The sequence below is a fragment of the Triticum dicoccoides genome, chromosome 7A (genome assembly GCF_002162155.2).
Source record: "Triticum dicoccoides isolate Atlit2015 ecotype Zavitan chromosome 7A, WEW_v2.0, whole genome shotgun sequence".
Taxonomy (NCBI): domain Eukaryota; kingdom Viridiplantae; phylum Streptophyta; class Magnoliopsida; order Poales; family Poaceae; genus Triticum; species Triticum dicoccoides.
This window is the reverse complement of record NC_041392.1, coordinates 499,045,443-499,052,718: the sequence shown is the minus strand read 5'-3', so window position 1 is coordinate 499,052,718 and position 7,276 is coordinate 499,045,443.

The window sequence follows — 7,276 nt, the reverse complement described above, 5'->3', positions numbered from 1 at the left end:
CAAGAAAAACAAGTCTGTCGACTTGGATTTCATTTCCATAACTTACCCTAGAGGTCTGCCATCTAGAACCAGGAGTAGAAATTTCCATAGTGGATGGCATGTCACAGAATGCAACGTTATGCAAACGAGCATAATTTTCGGATATAAAAGAATGAGAGGCTCCTGTATCGAAAAGAACAGATGCCGGGTGGCAATTAACAAGAAGCGTACCGAGAACGACGTTGGGATCCTCTTGAGCTTCTTCGGCAGAGATACAGTTGACATGGCCACGTGAAGCGGTGACCGGCTTGGCGTGGAACACTTTCCCTGTCGGCTTGCCACGGCCAACAGCTTTAGCAGATTGGTTGGGGTTGGTCTGGGGACACTCACGCATATAGTGGCCAGATTCCCCACACTTGAAACAAGTCACGGAACTGGTACGTGGAGGAGCATTGTTGGTTGGACCCCCATAGGGCTTGGCCGGTGCAGACTGTTGAACAGGGCGAGGCGCCTGGAAAGATGGCCTCGGTGTGAACCTGGGTGGCAGGGCGGTGTTGGGTACCCACACGCGGCGCTTCTGAGGACCAGCACCGGATGAGGAACCCATGTCACGGCCATGCTTGCGTGTTGCGTCATAGTCAGTCTGACCAGTTTCAGCACTGATAGCTTTGTTGACCAGTTTCTGAAAAGATGTGCACTCATGCAGATGGAGGTCACGGTGAAGCTCAGGACTAAGGCCCTTACGGAACCTTGCTTGCTTCTTGGCGTCAGTAGACACTTCCTCAGTTGCATATCGTGCGAGGTTACCAAACTCCCTGCTGTAAACATCCACAGAAAGTCGGCCTTGGGTGAAACTGCAAAATTCTTCACGTTTACGGTCCATGAGACCCTCCGGAATGTGATGCTCACAGAAAGCCTCGCTGAATTCAGCCCAAGTAGTGACATGGCCCGCCGGGCGCATAGCTCCATAATTCTCCCACCATAGACTGGCGGGGCCTTCAAGATGATATGCAGCAAAGGTGACCTTGTCAGCCTCCGCTACCAGCGCGGAACGCAGTTTGTGAGCGATACTGCGAAGCCAGTCATCAGCGTCGAGAGGCTCGACGGAGTGGTGGAATGTGGGTGGATGTAATTTGATAAAATCACTGAGTGACACCACGTTAGTCCTCTGATGGTGTGCTGTGTTCTGTTCAATACGCTCCAACAAACGGTTGGTCTCCCGCTTGTTTCTCTCAGCTTCCATCATAACCTCGGCTAGGGAAGGAGGATGAGGCAGATTTGCATCCCTGACTTCACTGCCTTCGGCCTGCTCTTGAGGAGCAGGGTTAGCGCGCGTGTTGACCATCCTAGGTAAACAAGACAATGATTTAGTCAGGATGATAAAATTCCAACATAGGATACAAAATGTAAGGAATAACTCGGAATGCAAGATGATCATCCGTATGACATGGTAGATACAGAAACTGCTTCTTTTATTCCATCGTCATACACACCATACAGGGTTTAGTACAAGACCAAACAAAGTACTATTACGGTGAAAAGAGGATTACATCTCATCGGAGGCATCCCAAGCTCCTATACATTATTTTTCTACACCTCCGGAAAGAGTACAAACTAGGTCATATCCCACGAGTCACGCGGGACGATAGACGACACTGCTAGTGCGAACTAGTGATACAACCACTAACTCAGACCGATCTGTAGTAGTCCTCGTAGAAGTCACCTCCATAGCCTGGAAGCTCAACATGATCATCCGGAAACAGACGATCTCGCGGAGCTTGTGGACCATAGGGGCTAGGATGAGGCCTTGGACCAACAGACGGTGGCCTGCGGGGACCGCGAGGTGGGGTGATGCCTCCTACATCACGCCAACCAATCACGTCTGGCAGAGCAGATCTCACAGGATAGAGATCGCGCATATCTGAATATCCAGCTTGCACCGCCGGTGCGAACCGAGTCAAAGTGGCCCAGTGGTCAGCACGGGTATTGAAGAGCTCTAACCTCAAGGCCCGATTTTCACGGTCCTTATCCTCGAGCATCTCAGCAGTGGTGCGAGTCCGTGAATCCTCCTGGGTGGGGTCAGCATAAATAGCCTGGAGATACCCTTGTGCTCCCAGAAGTGATCCTGGCATATACCGGAAATCAGAGTCCCGAAATAGACCAGATCTGACTCGCATGATGGTCATCATAGAGTAGGCGGCGTCCTGCACAGCCATCTCAATAGTAACCCCTAGTCCATAGGAGCAGTGAAGGGGCTCGGTGGATCCAGGATAAGATGGAAATATCCGGACAGTGCAGAGATACTGGCTTTGGTTGAAGTCCCGAAATTGCTCTTCGACCGTGTACTCAGGATACCAGCGGTATCCAGCCTCAGTCATTACCCTGACCAACTTGGCAGTATGGCTGGGTACATCTAGGCATCGAGTCAGGCGAACCACTTGATTGAGGTCGCGAGTGGCCATCTGAAAGCACAATCATAATGCAAAGGCATTAGAATTTCTAGCAAAAATTCGGCAGCATAACAGCTGTAAATGCTCAAGAAGGATTTTGAGACATTTGACAAAGGATTACATACACACTCATCATCATCATACCAAGTTCTGAGACCATCCTAGCAACATAATGTGGTAAAAGAACTGAACTAGGCTTGCATCCATCATACCTATAAGGTACTACTGATTAGTAACACGTGATCCTGATAGAGAGAATAGATCCTAATTCCTTAACCCCCGGTGGAAGAATGGACTGACCCAGATCAGAATGTCACAAGATAGAGGAGTAAAAAGAGCCTTACGTTCCAACCCACAAACAATTCCCCTACATATAACTAAAGAATTTCTAGACTCAACATCGACCAGTTTGGCTTGGAGAACCTACAGGCAGTCCAGCTCTGATGCCAACGCTGTCAGGACCCCGACTCGAGGTCACATCGATCTAGCCGGTAACACCTCATATCACTTTGCGGCCTCACGCACGGTATCCCCACGGGTGTCGCCTTACCTTTGCCCGGGACCGTTTGCGCCTTTTGGCTCACGTATATGATAGTGTCGCTAGCATCCATATGATAAGGAGCCCGGGCTGACATGACTAGTCGTAAACCCAAAGTGGCACAGACTTACAGGGACAGGCATCCATGACCCAGCTTCGAACGTGTCGGTCATCAGCAAGTGGGTCTGGGCTGTAGCACTGGGCTAGCAGGACTCCGGTAAACCGGACTGTAGCGAGCTAACAGGACTCCGGTACTCAAAGCGTGACATTTCCCTGAAGGGACAGACACAGGAACGAAGAAGGACACATGCCGGCCAGCCTAAATGTTCCAGAGCAGTAGCAAGCTACCATGGCTCAGCGGTAACACTAGGAGACATTTCCCGGTAAGAGAGGCTACTAAAGATAAACAACTAGATAGTCAGATCCCACACATACCAAGCATTTCAATCATACACACAATATGCTCGATATGTGCAAATACAACGAAGCATCACAACATGACTCTACGACACAAGTACTTTATTTAAGGCTCAGGGAGCCATACATAACATACACATAGGTACGGGTCTCACGACCCAACATTCAAGTCATACAGTCATACAAACCAGCAGCAGAAGTAACTTGTCTGAGTACAGACAACTAGTAAAATAAAAGAGGCTTGGAAAGCCTAGCTATACTATATGGTCCTTCACAAGCTCAGGATCACCACCTGGGCCTTTAGCCTACTCGTTGATGTCAACGTCTACATAGAACCCATCAGAAGGGGTTGCAGCGTCTTCTGTAAAAATGTAGATTATAGCAACATGAGTACAAAGGTACTCAGCAAGACTTACATCAGATCCTACATACATGCATATTATCAAGAAGGGTTGGTGGAGTTATTGCAGCAAGCCAGCTTTGACTCTTGGCTAGACTATCCTACGATACTTCAACTTGAAATGGTTTTGCGCACACGAGTCCACTACTCACCAATTCAATACACTACCGAGGATCCGCCTCAGTCTTCCTACGGAAGAGCCATCCTCGGCACTCACACTTATCTTGAGGCTTTTAGTAGTTTCCATTTACTTGTCTATGAACTGTATAGGCAACCAAGTAGTCCTTTACCGCGGACGCGGCTATTCGAATAGATTATGATAACCCTGCAGGGGTGTACCTCTTCATACATGTTTCCACCACTTAGCGTCTGCACACGACATGTGCTCGGCAGACTTCAAGCGAAAGCCGACGTGGGTGTAGACCACGACCTACCTAAACACTTAAGCCTCTAGTCCAGGTTTATCTCCTATTCAGGTTCCATCCGCAGGGAGTCCGGCCGAGGTTTCCCATACGGCCCCGAACGATGTGAACAGGGTTCCCGAGATACCTAACGGGTATTCGGTACACCCGGCCACGTACCTACCGCATCACAGCCCACCCCTACGGTCAGCGCTGTCCACGGCCTCCAGTAGGCTACAAACACCAGAAACTACTTGCAACTCCTGGACAGAGAGCTAGGGTGAATAAGAAGTCGAGCGGGGTCATATTTCAGGGCCCAATGCATGGTAGTAACTGTATCTTAAATCACACATACAGATCTCAGTGCTTAAGGTCGGCTTCAATGAAACAACCCACCATGTACTCCTACATGGCCTCTCATCGATACCTTTACCAAATCGTGTTCACCACACCACTCTCATTACCGACATAATCATTTCACTCTAGCCCATCACCCAGATGAACCAGACCTGACACGACTCTAAGCATAGCAGGCATAGCAAGGTAGGAACAACACATACATATGGCTCAATCAACTCCTACACATGCTAGTGGGTTTCATCTAGTTACTGTGGCAATGACAGGTCATGCAGAGGAAATGGGTTCAACTACCGTAGCACACAGCAGTTTGAAACGCGTTGTCTTAATGCAGTAAAAGAGAGCAGGAGCGAGAACATGGGATTGTATCGATATGATCAAATGGTTGGTTGCTTGCCTGATGGTTCGATGCACTGATACGGTTCTTCGTTAGGGTAATCACGGTACTCCTCGGAGGCAGAACCTGTCGCAAAGGACATCGATACACAACTATCACCAAACAATGTGCAACAATATGATGCATGCATGAAACATGGCAATATGAGTGTGTTGGGCTAATGCAACTAAAACCAGAAGGGTTTGAACAAATTTGGATCAAAGATTCAAATTTCAAACTCAAACATGGCCTTTTAAAGTGCTTTTCCTTGTTCTGCTTAAAACATCAATTTAACTTGTTTGATCATGCATGAAAATAGTACAGATGGATAGATTGGATTTTTCTGATCATTTTTCATATATAATTTGTCTAATTTGGAGTTACAGAATAAAAGTTATGAATTTTTGAAGTTTAAATAATATTCTGGAATTTCCTGATTTAAATTAAATCCAGAAATATATATATTGCGCCAGCATGACGTCAGCATGACGTCAGTGGTCAACTGCGGCTGGCTGGGGTCAAACCTGACGTGTGGGGTCCACATGTCAGTGACAGGGGGGGTTTAACAGGGTTAATTTATTCCTAATTAGGGGTTAGTGGCGCTGGGGCCCACTGTCAGTGTCAGGGGGGTTAATTAAGCGGTGATTAGCACTAATCTGACCACCTGGCCGACGGGGCCCACGCGTCAGTGACCCTGGGGGGGTCAAACCCCAGGTCAAACAGGTCAAACCCACCGGCGACATGACGCCGGCGGGGCCCGAGACGGCGGCGCGATGCGGAAACGCGCTACAGGGCACGGGCGATGCCGTGCTTGGGCTCGTTGGAGAGCCCTTGCTCCCGCGCGTCAAACGGTGGTGGTGGCCGTGCCTGTGGTGGCCGGTACCGACGACGGCGACGACCGTGGCGGCTGCCGGAGCTCGGTTGAGCTCGGGGTCGAGGCTACAACGGCTGCGGAGATGCGGGGTTGGCACCTACGGCTTCTACGCGGTGCGGTGAGGACGTGGGTGTGCTCGGTTGGGCGCTACGGTGACTGTGGCCACGACGGCGACGAGGCACGGCGGCGGCGAGCTTCGGAGCTCAAGGGGGGCGGCAGCTACGGGATGCTAGGGACGACGGGGCAAGGGGGAATCGGGTCAGTGGCTCACCGCGGAGCTGCAGGGATGGTTAGCGGGCTCGGGGACGTTCGGTAGCTCCCGATTCGACGGCGACGATCTCCGGTGGCCGAGGAGGGGAACGGCGATGTGGGCGGCGATGCAGGGCTTCCCGAGGGGCTTGGCGTGGTGGGGAGGAAGAGGGGGTCGAGGCGGAGCTCCTGAGCTCAACGGAGGGGCGAGGGGTGGCCGGTGACGGCTGCTATGGCGAACGGCGGCGACGGTGGTGTTCGGCCGTGAGAGAGGGAGCGAGGGAGAGGAGGGAGGAACCGAGGGAGAGTGAGAGAGAGCAGGGGGGAGGGCGTGGCGTCGTCCGGGGCATCGAGGCGAGGAGGGGAGGGCAGGCAGGCAGGCGAGCAGGTGGCGTGGCGCGGTGGCGCGCGCGCGCGCCGGCCACACTCCCCTCCCTCTGTCGAGGACGAAGACGACAGAGGAGGGAGGCGGGCTGGGCCGCCTGCTGGCTGGGTCGGCCAGCTGGCTGGGCTGCACAGGGAGGAGCCCAGGTAAGCTTCTCCCTTTTTAATTATTTCTGTTTTCTAATTTCTCACATTTGTTTTGATTTAAATAAAATATTAAATCATTTATTTACCTTATGCCAATTTTTGCAGGAGCTAGATATATTATTCCAGAGCTCCTTTATAATTGGCATAATATTTGGACATATATTAATATATATAACTAATATATTTCCAATGCAAATATTTATGCATTAATTCCAAATGCCCAAAATAAATACCTATGAGCTCTTAAAAATACTGGTTTGATTTTTATCTCTGTCCAATATTTTCAGAGAGCAACATGAGCATTTTCTTGGACCCTTTTGGAGAAATTTTTATTTGGATCATTTTCAAAAATGATTCTGAGGGTTTCACAAATCCCCATTTCAAATTAAATGGAATTTTAAACATGATGCACACACTCTGATGCATGACTAGCTAGGGTGTGACAGGCGTAGCTCTCGATCTTCTCCAGATGGCTGAGCGAGTTGTCCCGCAGTACGAAGCCGCCGAATACGAAGATCTGTCCGAGGAGGAAAACCTCACCCTGGATCGCATCGTTGACGATGATTGAAGGAGCCATCAAGCCTTATGATGAAGACACAGTGGAACTCTCAATGAAAGCACCAATGTCGGTGTCAAAACCGGTGGATCTCGGGTAGGGGGTCGCGAACTGTGCGTCTAAGGCGGATGGTAACAGGAGGCGGGGG